General features: G+C 45.2%; 1 protein-coding gene across 1 annotated transcript in view; it reads left to right on the top strand.

Moving 5' to 3' along the window:
- Positions 1 to 15659, top strand: part of ARL8A (ARF like GTPase 8A) — a 213574-nt gene that overhangs the window by 174070 nt on the left and 23845 nt on the right. The window lies entirely within an intron of this gene.

The raw sequence follows: 15659 nt of genomic DNA, 5'->3' as shown, positions 1-15659 counted from the left end.
CTTGGAATTGATGCTTGGGGGCCCATTAGGATGTCGGGCAGGTCGCCACCGCCATGCGGGCGGTGGCGATCCGCCAGACATCCTTGCCCGCCCGCCACCCATTTCCCCCCCACCATATTACTATGGCGGGGGGGACCGCGGCGGATGGAAACACCGTCCGGCGCTTTTCCACCCCGGTCGCAAGGCGACCGGGGTGGTAAACGGTTTATATGGTGGCAGTGTCTGCTAGACACCGCCATCCATATTAGGATGCAGGCAGGCGGGTGCCTTTCCATGGCGGCCTTGTCGCCACAGAAAGGCATGCAGTCTTTCAGTTTGGGGGCCCGTTGTGGGCTCCCAGGATGATGGGGGTGTGGGGGAGGCACATGGGGGGTACCTATGGTACCCCCTTACATGTGTATTCACAACATTGCAGGCACGGCGTGGTGCCTGCCATGTTGTGCATGCACATGCACGACATCCATTTTTAGCATTGTGGCTGGCGGTGCTGAAAGCAACGCCCGCCACAGTGTTAAAAATGCAGGATGGCGGGCGCATCCTAATACCCCCCATGGGACCCCCGACCTTATGGCGGACGGTCCCGTTATCCGATAGGATGGCGGGTGGACAAAGTCCGCCCGTCATCCTAATGGCCCCCTTGGTCTTCAACCTCTGCCAATCAGGTTTTCAACTGAGACACAGTACTGAAAGCATATCGCACAGGGTCAAACTTAAAACACTTTCTTCTCAGTTCTAATACCACAGCTGTGCTCATTATCCCCAACCTCTCAATGGCCTTCAACACCCCCACCACTTCATCCCACTTGACAAAACATAAATATATAGCATTAGGTGCCACAGAGTCCAACCTGGAGTGGTTCAACTACTTCCTCAGCTACCACTCCCAACAGTGCCGGACAGGCTGTAGCAGGCATCATGCATTTCCCTGGGAGGCTGGATGGATGGGGGCCGTTTTTGGAGTGATGGGGCAGGTTTTGCAGTGGTAACAAAAGCAGCAGTGCTTCACACTTGCCCCACTGGGGGGCTGATCTGATCATATTCCATGTCCGGCCCTGACTCTCAACAGGTCTCGTGTATTGTTTTCATCTTATAGAATCTTCCAATTACCTCAGTAGTATCACAAAGCCTGTCTTCTGTTCTCATACCATTCAACATTCCATGCTCCGTTCATTGACCACACTGCATCACCACAGCCTCACCTTCCACATAGATGATATGCAGATGTGTTTGAAGTTCTGCAGTCGCAGGACAGATTCTATGGGTTAAGAAATGGCCTCTGCTTTCTGAAAGAGCAAAAGGACTGATCTTACCTCAGGCTATATGGTAACAAATCTGAAGTCATTTTTGAGTTAACGCTTGTTGATGGGCCGGTACTTCCTACCTCTGCTGTAAATAACATCATACACCCCTCTGGCCCATTTGCAACAATCTAAGATGCCTTCTTAGACAAGGTATCTACAACTTTTTCTATGAGAGCGAAAATCACCTCAAGCAGCTAAAAATGCCCAAATAGAAAACACTCCAACATAAACCACCAGAGATGAGATTTCAGGTACTGACTACCATGGGGCTGTTTCCGATCCTGTAAAAAGCGCTCCGAATAGCCGTTCGGAGCATTTTTCCCGTACGAATCATACCCCGCAACGTCCCCCGTAACAACGAACGACGATTCGTACCAGGAGCTGGACTCCGTACGAATGGTACAGAGACCGTACGACTCTAATCTCCGTACGAGTCTCACTCGGAACCCGCTGTACGCGACATCTGTACGGTTCGCGGCTGCTTTTTCCGATCCGGCAAGTACGATTCGTGTTGGGTACGCACCGTACAACTCTTTTTCTATGGGAGCTGAAAACAGCCATAAAAGCAGAGTTCGCCCCGAAACAGGTACGGAACGCCCCCCCCACCCCCCGGGTACGGCGCGTACCCCCCATGATCGCAGGGGTACGGCGCGTACCCCTGCGATCATGGGGGGTTTGCACCGTCTACCCAGCGTACATGGGGTACTACAACATAAACCACCAGAGATGAGATTTCCGATACTGACTTCCATGGGGCCGATTCCGATATGGTAAAAATCGCTCCGAATAGCCGTTCGGAGCGTTTTTCCCATACGAATCATACCCTGCAACGTCCCCCGTACGTACGACGAAGTACGATTCGTACCAGGAGCTGGACTCCGTACGAATCGTACAGAGACCGTACGACTCTAATCTCCGTACGAGTCTCACTCGGAACCCGCTGTACGCAACATCTGTACGGTTCGCGGCTGCTTTTTCCGATCCGGCAAGTACGATTCGTGTTGGGTACGCACCGTACAACCCTTTTCCTATGGGAGCTGAAAACAGCCATAAAAGCAGAGTTCGCGCCGAAACAGGTACGGAACGCCCCCCGTACGGCGCGTACCCCCCATGATCGCAGGGGTACGGCGCGTACCCCTGCGATCATGGAGGGTACGCACCGTCTACCCCATACCCCATGTATGCTGGGTGTACGGCGCATACCCCATGTACGCTGGGTGTACGGCGCTTAACCCCATGATCGCAGAGGTACGGCGCATACCCCTGCGATCATGGGGGTACGCGCTGTATGGTGTGTATGTGTTTGTGTGCTTTTCCGTACGAATCACCCTTACCTGACGTTGACCGTACGACTCGTATCTGATACCCTTGGTCTGGATCGTACTCGTCTGGTCGTACGGCGTGTGTAGGAGTCGTACGGAGATGGCTCCGGATGCGAGTCGTACGGACTGTAATTTTACCAGATCGGAATCGGGCCCCATATGTTACTAGTTAGGATTGTTAGATCTAATGTCATAAAAAGCTCCTTAAATATAAAATTATGGATTACTGACATAATATCGAATACACAAATATAGAATTACCAAAATATCGAAGAAAAAATATAGAATGCAAAAATATCGAATTCCTATCTACAAACAGGTAAGTACAAAAATATTGAATCAAAAATATTGTGTTAAAAAATATAGTTAGTCAAAATATCGATTTTTTTTAAATGTATTAAAATTAATTTACAATTAATTAAATAATAAATATAACTAACTAAAACATACTTAAAATACTTAAATAACTTTAAAATTATTAAATAATTAATTTAAGTTAAAAAACATACAATTTTATTTTTTAATACATAATATATATATATATATATATATATATATATATATATATATATATATATATATATATATATATATATATATATATATATATATATATATATATATAATAGCAATTGTCCCAAAGCGAGAGGAGCAGCTTTACAGCTGGTGCCGGTGGCGAGGGTTAGGACGCCCTCGCAAATAATGTTATCAGCAAACAATCCTTCAATGAAGAAGACGCCGCACACTGCTTCGAATATTGATCTTTTAGTTTATTTTCTGTAGGTTCCCCACCTACACGTTTCGGACAGAAACTGTCCCTGATCACGGTTTGTAACCGCAATGTGCTGGGGTGGCACCCCGGTGCCCCAAATGAGAGACTGGATTAAAGGTCTTACCGCCATGAACAGTTATCTAATTACTGTGAATTAATGCCTCTGAGATCTCGACCCAGAGACAATTGGGAACCCTTTACCAGTTATATGCACCATCAAGAACTGACCACCAACCCATAAGATCACCCTTAGCTGCGTGATCAGAAAGTGGAGGACCCTTGTTTATAAGCTCATGCTGCACAGGGTGTTGTCAATACATGTGATGCCAACTGTGACATTGCATTGTTCAATAAATGCTATAAATTAATGTACATGATTGTCAGCATTATACATAAAGTTTAAAAAATGAAAATAAATAAATAAATAAAACAGGCAACCCAAGGTGGACCAGGGAGGGAGGACATCATCCAAAGCAGACCAGGGATGATAGAAATCATGTATGAAAATGACCGCTTCTAACAGAGGAGAAAAACACGACAAGTGAGAATCATATAGGGAAGCTAGAAAAAACGAGAACAAACAACTCTGTTAGAGAGAGCATCTTAAGCCGTTGGCACCCCAAAATTAAGCAGAGGCAAGTCTAGACACTTCTATATCCTCCTCTCTGCAGTGATCTAAGAATCTTTGTAGTAAAGCAGGATGCTCGTTATTCGTAATTCTGTTTTTAAATGTGACTTTGAAAAAGCAAGGATGGAGGAGGCCAAATCTAGCATTAAGAGAATGAAGAGCTAGTCTCATATACAGTAATGTCTTCCTTCTATCTGCTATTTCTTTGGCGTAATCTTGAGATAAAAAGATTTTAGAACCTTGCCACGAGATGCAGCCCTTGAGTTAAGCTGCTTGCAGGACCTTCAATAAATCTGTATATTCTAGGAAATATCAAACCTCAAGGTTTGATTGAAGAGGACGCCATAGTTGGACTGCGACCCAAACTATGTGCTCTTTGAATGTTCAAGACAGGGGAATTGGAAATATCAAGAACTTATGGGAGGAATGATTAAAAAATGAAATGGGAACTGAGCCTTCCAAGTCTTCTGCCACACCATATATACGCAAGTTATTGTGTCGATTGCAGTTCTCAAGATTTCCACCTGTTTTTGGGGAAATTAAATTTTGGATTTCATTGAAGGAACTTGGCTCAATACAACCTGGACAGAGTCCACTTGCTGCTCAATTTACATGACCTTGTTTTTCATAGTAGACCACTTGTCATCTAAGGCTTGAAGTCATTTATTTGTTTCCTCCATGGGTCGAAGAGCACGTATTTTCTCAAGAACCACACCCATAGCATTTGGTGGAGGAGACGTAGCAGGTGAAGGAGGATCTTTTTTGACATGTTTACCAGAAGGTAGAGTAGATGAGGTGGTCAATTTAGGAAAAAGATTGTTGGTGGAAGGTAGAGTACTGGATGATGTTGCCGATGTTCCCATCTGGGGGAGTGGTATATTGCCTTCAGAGTTTTCCATATTTGCTGAAACAACAGAATAAGGATTGTGGTCTGCCAAAGATAAAAACAGTAAGAGAGAGACTACAATGCGACATGTGGATTTCGTTCACCCAAAAAATTCTGGATAAGATTTGATACTAGTGAAAGCACAGCAACCGGAGAATATGGAAGGCGTTGTTTCAATGCAAGGACACAAAAGTGTGTAGGGATACAATTGATATACCTTTCTCAACAGTCAAGATTTATTGAAATGAAATGAAATGAAATGAAAAGGAGTTTGTTAAGCGCGACTGCTGGTCTGGGGCGTCCAAGCGCTAAGAACCAGGTTAGTACCTCCCAGTGTGGTCACCCCAGAGGCTAGTCTGATTTGTTAAAGAAGAAGGTTTTAAGCTGTTCAAGTTAGGATTAGATCTTAGGTAGAGAGGGAGTGAATTCCATAACTTGGTTGCATTGTAGGAAAAAGTCCGGCCTCCAGCTCTGGATCTTCTGACACAGGAGACTGCTGCCAAAAAGGCATAAGTGGAGTGAAGCTGTTTTTTGGAATGGTAGGGGGTAATCAGGGAGTGGCTAATTTCTGGGCCAGATTTCCAGTATGCTTGGTGAGAGATACGCATAGACTTGAAATTCATTCTCTCCCTAACAGGGAGCCAGTGCAGAGTTCTCAGCCCAGGCTCCACCGAGACTCTACGTGGAAGACTGAGCAATGTGCGTGCTGCACAGTTCTGAATCCGCTGAAGTTTTTGCAGACAGTACTCAGGCGCCCCTAGATACAAGGCGTTGCTAAAAGCAAGGTGGGATTGAATTAAGCCCTGCATAACAATTTGCTTGGCTTCGAAAGGTAGAAGCGGAAAAATTTTCTTCATCATCCTGATGAGTCCAAAGCAAGTCGCTGATAATTTGGTTGCTTGGGTGTTGAAGGTCAAAGATTTGCCCAGCCACACCCCAAGACTTTTTATGTGGTCTCTGGGTGGGCCATGAGAGGTCCATGGAAGAAAGAGCTGGTGGGCCGAGAAGCATAAGCTCAGTTTTGTCCCCTCTGAGCTTGAGACGTGACCTTGTCATCCAGCTCTTGACCTGTTCCAAGCAGGTAGTCAGACTAATCTGTGCTTGCTGGCAGTTCTTTTGCGTAAGAGAGACCACTAGCTGAGTATCGTCTGCGTATGTAATGATCTTAATGCCGTAAGAACGGACGATCTCAGCCAGTGGTCTCATATATGCATTGAATAGCGTAGGGCTCAGGGATGAGCCCTGCGGTACCCCACAGCTCCCTCAAAGACTTGAAAAGTCCTGTCACTTAGAAAGGACTTAAACCAGGCCAGAGCTTTACCTGACACTCCTAGACTGTAGAGACGGCGTAAGAGGATTTTATGGTTCACCATGTCAAACGCAGCGCTCGGATCAAGGAGGATAACTGCCACTGATCCCCCCTGATCCAAGAGCCGCCTGGCTTCCTCTGTTACCACCAACAAGACCGTTTCCATCCCATGTTTGGGGCAGAAGCCCGTCTGGGTGACATAGAGCAGATGGTTGCTCTCGAGAAACATAGTTAGATAGATGTTAATGTGTTTCTCGAGGAGTTTGCTCACCCAGGGGAGTAGAGAAATTGGGCGGTAGTTGTTGAGATTGCCATATATTGCCATTGAAGTATCAGAAACAATTTCCAGGAAGTCAAGAGGTGGCAGGTTCAGTGAATATTAGGTTGTATGTTTAGATTCAAAATGAAACCTTGAATATTATTGCTACTTTGCTGTAGAGCAAAATGATACCACAATGACCATGATGACCATAATGTTAGGCACTAAACTTGTGAGGGGAAAAGCACTGTCCGTAGCAAATTAATACTCTCCAAACAACCAGTTCTATGACTCTCGGATCATCAAATTAAGATTCACTGTGTCATATCGTCCCACACCGTATTCGTTTCAGCCATGCATATATTATGAGCATTTAGGGGTGATTAGAAGAGTTCCATTATAATACTGTTCCCTGTCCTAACATCCCATATAGACAATACTTATTTACTGGTTGTTTAAAACAGGAGTTGAAATATTAGTAGAGATTTACAGTTTTTGAGTAGAGAGTTGCAGTATTTGACCCCTCAGGAGAATATGCAGCAACCTGCAATGACACAATGACGGGTGCGAGTCCCGTGAGGAGAGACGCGCCGGCTGCAGTTGACTAGAAAGAACGCTCACTAAATGAGAAAAAGGGCTGAAAACATCTCCAGAGTCCTTCACATCGCCAAGTACTTCATCAGTTTGCGGCTATGAGGTATAGGTCCTTCGAAGAAGCAGACACTCCTTCCGAGCTGCAGCGGAGCCCCCTCAAGGAGCGGCCATCTTCTATCAGTGTCAAGCCACGTCCCCAAGGATCCTCCCATTATAAAGATACATTTCACCCTTATGCGAGGGCCACCGTTATGCCAATCTGGAAACCATTATGCCAGGCTGGACACCTTAATGTAAGCACAAACACAATATATCAAGGATGTCCACCGTTATGACAGGTGTGCCACAATTGGGGTGAGGATGCTCACAATATATCAAGAATGCCCATCATTGTTCCAGGGATGCAAATAGTCAAGTAGCGAAAAGAAACATACAGTAAAGCATAATTCATTGATCAATTATAAACAGTCACTCCAGATCCACGAATTTCACACAAAAATATTGTGCATGGAGTCTTGAAATCTCTTTTTCACATCAGTTTTTCTTTAGACAGACGGCTTCTTATACTCAAGCGGAGAGCATGCCAGTATGGATAGAAGGCAATAATCCTTAAAATTTCTTGACCAAACAGACGCTACGGGGACTACCAGCGTATGCATCTAATGAAGTTTATTAGAAGATTGTTTCAGTTATCTTTAAGAGATAATTTGCAACTCTGAGGAAGTGTATGTTTGGACGAAACACGTTGGCTGGGCTGATGCATTTGACTGAAAAAGAAAATAAAGAATAATTGATTAAAAAAAGAGATTTTAAGTCTCCCTGCACAATACATTTTGTGTGAATTTCGTTGATCTGGAGAGACTGTTTATAATTGATAAATGAATTATGCTTTACTGTATGCTCCTTTTCATTACTTGATTTTTTGAAGAAAAGTTCTTTCCCGTATATTGGTGACTTCTAAGAGGTGGGGTCACGGAAAGTTGAGCATTCTAATTCTATATTTATATATGAGAACTAATCTACTGGTGCAGCCTTCATTGACTACACTGCTGTCCTACAAATTCTAAGTAGGGATGCAAATAGGTTGGCCACCTCCCACTAGAGCATTACAGACAATCATTACAGTCTTGGACTTTTTTTATGATACCCTAATGCATGCTGGGTGTTGTAGGTTTGTTTATCTTCCAATGAACCTATTAGATTAACATTCCAGAAAACAAAGATTTGTGAGTCAAAAGTTCAGGACTGTAGACATTGTCCCAAATTACCTGGAGTAAGATGGTCATACTAGATGACAATGATTTCCCTCTGGATAAACATATGTCAAAAGCCATCACAATGATACCAGTGGTCGCCAGCAATATTCTAGGAATGGTCACTATCATGCATGTCAGAAATTATCTCTGCACACCAGGGAGATCATTGAAGATAGTGGTGAACCCATATCATGCTGATTATTACCAAGAAGGGAAATCATAAGGAAGGGACACCACACCAGGTGCACATACTGGCACTGTTACACACACACACACATGTACATGCATGTATGTGTGAACACCACACTCACATACAGCAAGTGAGACACTTACCTTTCTCCCATCCTTCCCCAACATATACTCTTCTTGGAGTGTGGGTTTCCCCTGTACTGAGCTCTCACACCATATCACACCAAACACCATCTTACCTCAATACTCCCCAATAAATCAGCAGCACACACCACTTCCCAACAAAATGAATACAACATCACATATTGCCATCTGATTCCACATCAATGTACTATTCAACATTTTGACCTATTTCACACTTTTCATGTTTGTGCTGCATGATTTTCTTACCACATTTCCCCCAAACACCAAACAATGTAATGCATTCACATGCACTTCATTTCTTTGCATGCCACTGTACACCATAACACACTACCCCAAATGAGCCCATATCTTACAACACTACTCCACTACAGCACGAAACACTTCAGTCCATCCCACTCAATTAATCATTTGCTTTCCTCAAGAAAATTATTGTTTTTTCAGATTTCATTTGCGGCATTAGTTACTGATTGTGTGTGTGTGATATGCATGTACTTATTGGACTTTAATGTACGTTTTTAAATACATCCATGATGTGTTGCTGTCCTCAATGTGTTTTTGTGTTTTGTTTCTGTAAAAGGGACTGTTTTATGTAGTTTGCGTTATAGTTCTTGTTAGACTCAGAATTTCTGGTCCACTTGTGGTAGCTTGGCTCAAGTGGTCTCGGCTATGCCCCCAGAATGCTGTGCTGTGCTTGTAGTCCACCCATGCAGTACCCCAGCGTTTCACCACCAAAAATTACACCACACCGTATTTAGAAAAGGTAGAAAATCTTTATATTTTCTTTTAGTTAGTTTCTTGCGTTTCTTTCAGTTGCAAAACCATTACCTCATTTACATTTCTGACATCCCAATTGAGTTCCCTGCCCTTGTAAACATTCACAGTAACATAATATTTCGTTTCTCTAGCGAATCTTTCTTAGTCAAAGCATTTTAAAGCAGGATAGCAGTGTAATTTAAGTCAATTAACTTATCTCCTCCCTAAAAGCCAAATGGTGCTCCTGATGACTTGAGTAATCTCCGCCCCATCTCCCTGCTAGCAGCCCCAGGTAAAATGCTCGAAAAGCTGATTCAACGTCGACTCAACAGTTTTATCGAAAAAAAGGAACACTACATGAAACACAGTCAGGTTTCAGGTCCGGCTTCAGCACCGAGACGGCCCTTATCGAGGTTGCTGAGTCGATCAGGTGGTCCCTAGATTCAGGAGCATCAGCTATGCTGGTGCTCCTGGATCTATCTGCCGCATTTGATACAGTGGATCACGGCAGATTGCTGCTAAGGATGAAGGACATAGGTCTGGAAGATAGGGCATTGAGCTGGTTGCACTCGTATCTCACAGACCACTCTCAGAAAGTGGCACTGGGCACCTTCTCCTCTAAGCCAAAACGCCTCTGGTGTGGTGTCCCCCAAGGGTCCGCTCTTAGCCCGCTACTTTTTAATGTTTACTTAGCCCCACTCTTCACCTTGATTGCCAAATGGGGGGTCAAGGCGATTTCGTATGCAGATGATACGCAATTAGTCTTCCCCTATGCGGTGGTGTCGGAGGCAGCTTTCAGTAAAATAAGGGGCTGCCTTCGAGATGTAGCCAGCTGGATGAACACCAACAAATTAAAACTGAATGCAAGCAAAACGGAGGTACTATTCTTTGGAAAAAGTACTCACCCCTCCCCCGACCTATGGTGGCCTCCCGAAATGGGCCCAGCACCTACCCCCGGAACCAGTGCAAAAAATCTGGGCGTCAGATCGGACGAGAATCTCTCTTTCTCCTCTCACATACAACAGGTCACCACGGGATGCCTCCATAAACTTAGAAACCTCCGGTAATTTCTGTCCTTTCTACCAGTTGAGTGTGGGAAAATGGTCGTCCATGCGACAGTCACATCCAGACTGGACTACTCAAATGGCCTTTACCTTGGTCTGCCAAAAAATCTGGTGCAACTCCTGCAGATCGTGCAGAATGCGGCTGCGAGACTGATAAAACACATTCCTTTCAGACATCATGTCTCTCCGCATCTGCACGAACTGCATTGGCTCCCAGTGGCGAGCAGAATTAAATTCAAAGCTCTCACCCTGGCGTTTAGAGCACTAAAAGGGACCTGCCCTAACTATCTAAAACTCAGACTCCCTCGCTACCATCAAGAGAGACACCTACGCTCTAACTCCCTGCTTCAGCTAGCTGCTCCACGAGTTAGGAAAGCTAGACTTGGGGGCAGGTCTTTCTCTGCTGGCACGGCGAAACTCTGGAACACCCTTCCCTTTGCCATCCAATCTGCCACGACAGAAGCTAGTTTTCAAAAGCTTCTAAAGACCTGGCTTTTTTCACAGAAAACCTAAGCAATTCACCATGCATCTTGCCCTGCTGCAGTACTCTTTTTAGCGCCGGGACACCTCCTCGAGAGGTAGCTGTTCGCGCTCTATAAAATTCAGTATTATTATTATTATTAAAGAGTACATCCTGGAACAGTAAAGTCAGGCAGACTGTTATTTCCAAATAGTCGGCAAAGCCTGGGTTGATTCGGCAGTTCTCAGTCAACTCGCACTTCCTGCCATTTGTCTTCCCTCTCCTGTTGAACGGTGTGGGGAAATACTACTGTCTCAAGTGCCCCCACTAAAGCTTTGAAGGCAGCAATGAGGCCCTCTCAGCACCTGGGGCCCCACACAACACCTCAACGATCTTACCGGGTTTCTGCCAGATTTGTCCCCGTCAGGTCGTTCATCTGCTCCCTGCCCGGATCGTGTTTCAGCAGCTCTAATGCGATTTCTGCCCCAACGCTACAGGCTCCCAACAGCTGACCGGGCCGGGACTTCGCAGCAACTCCCTTGGCATTCCTGTCGGCTCTGTGTCCCGCCCTCTTCTCGCTCATCAGAGAGGGAGGGTACTGTACACGGGCCGGCCTCCTCTGATTCCCGGCCCCTTCTTCCGGCGCTCACTTGACAGCGCTCACTGTCTTCCGCGATGCCGCCTCCTGGGAACTGACGCTCCGCTGACTAAACTGGGCCCCCTCACCTCTGGATCTCCTCAGCGGGGGCACGTGGATATCACCAGCGCTGGACAAGAGGCAGCAGACCAGCGGCAGGGACTTCAGCGGGCCAGCCGCTCTAAGGTGGGGTTCTTCCAACAATTAGATGGCCAAAAGTTCTGGGGGTGTGGCGGTGATTTACCTGACCCCACGTTCTGTGGTAGTGGTTCAAGTAGGATTGCAGGGGGAACCACCTGACAGGCTCCTAGCACTCTAACTCCAGGCAACAGTAAAATTAAGGTGAGCCCGGGCGGGGATTATGAGCCTTTATCCAACGGCAACCCGGCTTCTTCCGCCCCTCCTTTTCTCCCGGGTCAGATGTCCTTCACTTGCTAAACCGAAAACAGGGTTACTCACAAGAGTCAAAGGGGAAAGGTGACCCCAAGAAGTCTGAAAGGTTCAGGGCTCAATCGACCAGTAGGGGGTAGTGTCAGTTAAGAGGGCTAGAGAGTCCAGTAATAGACAACCCCCCTCCTCAGTGCACCGTCCTCCCCACAGGCAGCCTCAACTCCTGACCTCTCTCTCACTCCTTCGCAAGAACCACAGACCTAAAATGGCAGCCCCACTCCACCTTTTATAGTCCAGGCCAGGTGAGTCCAGAAGGGTCCAGAAGGTTCTAGAAATCCTCATACAAACCTATGGCCCCAGATTCTGAGGTGATTTGTGTAGACCACCATTTTATGTTTCCCTACTCTCCCTCCATTTTATAGCAGCACCTGCGCTGCATCATTATTAAGTAATGAGGAGGCGCCCAGAGTCCAAGGGTCAACACCAATTTAAAAAAACAAAAGATTATAGTGGACACCTAAGAAAACAAATCGGAGGCCAAAAAGAAAAAGGATAAAATAAATAATAGTGAGGAGGGACCACCCAAAGGGCTGCCAGGTCTAACAGTTCTTAGCTAATTTCAATGCGGAGGAATGTGTGCTTTCATCATGCTTATCATATTTGCTCTGAGTAGGCGTTCAAGTGGTTGCGTAAGTACATCATGTATTGTAGTCATCTTCAGGCCTTTTGCAATGCATATGTTGTTATGTTTATGTTCCATTAGTTTTGAATTGTTTCTTTGAGTAAGGGGAGAGACGTGGTGTATCCTTTGTGGCACTGTGTATTGGTTACCTCTAAGCAATCTGTGTAAAGTGTCACAGTCCCAGAGCTCTGAAACGTATGTTTGAACCTGATGGTCGAAAAATGCAATGTGATATGGAGCGTATGTTATAGTGCACCAGGATACAAGTCACCTTGAACTGACACCCATACTTCAAACAAAAACAGTCATCATCTGTGCCTAACACTAAGGGCCATATGTATCAAGCTGTTTAGCATTCGCAAAGGCCGAAATTCTGCGAATTTCGGCCTTTGCGAATGCTAAATACCTAAATGGTATGTATCAAACATTTTTGCATCAAAATAAGGAATCGCAAAATTTGCTATTCCTTATTTTGCGATTGCACTTAAGGAATCGCACATTTTGCGATTCCTTAAATGCAATGTATCAAAAAAAAAACAATGCAAAAAATGCCATTAAGGAATCGCAAATTACCACCAACTTCTAGTTGGTGGTAAGTTGCGAATTCTTTTAATAATGCTTTTTTCAAACAAACCAAAGGTGCCATATGACGCCCATACATGCCCTTAGGGCATGTATGTGCGCCATATGCCCCCAAATGTCTTTTTCAGGGGTGCAGCAGGGTGTTCTTGAGACACCCCTGCACCCTTGAAAAAATTCCTAATTTGCGATTAGCTAATTGCTAATCGCAAATTGCCCCTTCATTCCTATGGGCCTCCTGGCCCATAGAAAAGAATGGGTAATTTGCGATTAGCAATTTGCTAATCGCAAATTAGGAATGGTAAGGAATCGCTATATAAAAGCGATTTTGTTCATACATACCATTTTGCATTTCCAAAATAGCGATTCCTTAAAATTCGCTATTTTGGAAATGCAAATTGGTTTGATGATACATATGGCCCCTAGTCACAAGAATGTGCAAACCATGTAAATTAACAGCACTAAAAGCTGCAAACCGATATTACAGGTAAGCCACATTTTATGGCATCCTGCTACGCCATGTACATGTGTGAGATTTCTGAACATGCTTTATTCTCTAAATGTTTTGTGTTGTGTAAATTGCAATGCAGCGGCTTGGTAGTTCATACCAGTGGTTAAGACGATAGATGACTATTGTACAGAATGAGTCATATGTGCAGTATGACAGATAAAATGATGTGGAACTGGAGTAAAAAACATCTGAAGCTATCAGCCCCTGTCCAGTCATCAGTGTGCAGCATTCATTGTTGGGAAACTGCCTTTACCACAAAGCTAGATCCCAACATGCCTTTACCACACAGACATAACCACGCAGGCGACACTACCATGCAAGTCTTTACCACGCAGGTCTTTACCACGCAGCCCGGAGCTCCAGCATTCCAATATTTGTCTTCATGTTTCTTCCTTTTTAATTTAGAAGGTTCTACCCTTAGTGGGTGGAATGTTCCAGTAGCAATGTAGCCCTTCTGTCTCAGGCTGTACCTGGTGGTAAAGGCCTCTTCCCACATTATTTATAACTCAGGTTCCTGGCCTCGAACAACCGGTACAGCCCTTTGCAGGTGGCTGTAAGGCAACAGGAAATGGACTGCAGTAGTGTGGCTCACCGGTTAGAGGCGGCAGACCCGAGAGCAGAGGACGGCCCGGGACCAGGGTTCGATTCCCGACGCGGCAGGTTTCTGGACCAGGGTCAGCGGACTCGATAATTCTCTCGCCTCGGTGCCCACTCTGATCAGCGATCACACTCGGCAACTCTGGGCATAAGCTTGCCTCATCTGCACTAACGGCCCCACCAGACCGCCGGGGATGCCTGGTCTCACCCTGGAGATACCCATTAAGGGACCATCTCTCAGGGAAGCCAGGAAGGGTTTCGCAGCGGTCGAAGCGCGGAGATACTCCTCCGGGAGTCTATCCTAGCGCTATATAAACCCACAATTAATTAATTAATTAATTAACCAAGGAAATATCTGTGATATTGTCCATTGCTGTAATGTATCAAAATGTACACCACCATAAACACGCTGACCGTTCGTCAGGGAGCTTTTACCTTTACGCGTTTGTTTATTTGGCCATCAGCAACAGCTGCAAGACCACGTAACATAGCAGGGGTAAGTGAGTCTGTGCGGATTCTGCTCCAGAAGACACATTTGTGAGACTGTGGCTATCCTCTGTTTATAGCTAGATGTGGGTCTCTTGGTATCTTGGATAGATGGGTTAATTTACTTTTTTGTCCCTGTTTTGCCAGTGATGTCTTGACAAATAAAAACCATTAACTCACTCACTTCATCAAAAACCGGTTCCAAACTATTAATTCATTCAGAACCTTTTTTACAAAATGGCAAAAACTGATTGATTGATTGATTGACTGATCGGCTACTGTAAATCTAGTTATTGGTGAAGTCATCCTGTCTTCTCCGAGTTTACCTATCCCAACCAACTGAGCCGTGAATTGCCGTCTGACATTAAGCTAACCAGTTTTGCTTTTGTAAGTACAAAACTAACTAACCACCACAGCCCTTTGCCTAACGCCAAACAGATGGACCAACAATCAAACTAGTTGCAAACTATTGAGCCCCACGTTCTTCTGTAACTCGGGGGCACACTAATAACCCATCGTTTTTCTCGAACTCGTTATCAAGTACTTGGGCAATATGGTGTTACATCATTATCAAACAACCGGCCCTCCAGTGCGAGCCAAGCTTTAATAAGCATCTATAGAGTTTTCATAACTTGGATACAACTCCAAAGAGCTTGCAGGTGTCAGAATTCCTTCCTTTACATGGCACTGGCGCCACTGTCATGGTAGTGGCAGATAACATCCCCAAGATGCTAAACAAAGGGGACAGTGCAGGTTTGGTGCAATTAGACTTAAGTGCCTTGATTGACACTACCTCTCAGTCTGCTCTGCTGCATCGCTTACACTCCTCAGGAACTCAAG

Source organism: Lissotriton vulgaris, chromosome 5, assembly GCF_964263255.1.
Source record: "Lissotriton vulgaris chromosome 5, aLisVul1.2, whole genome shotgun sequence".
Taxonomy (NCBI): Eukaryota; Metazoa; Chordata; class Amphibia; order Caudata; family Salamandridae; genus Lissotriton; species Lissotriton vulgaris.
The sequence above is the reverse complement of the archived record's forward strand: the minus strand, read 5'-3'. Positions and strand labels throughout refer to the sequence as shown.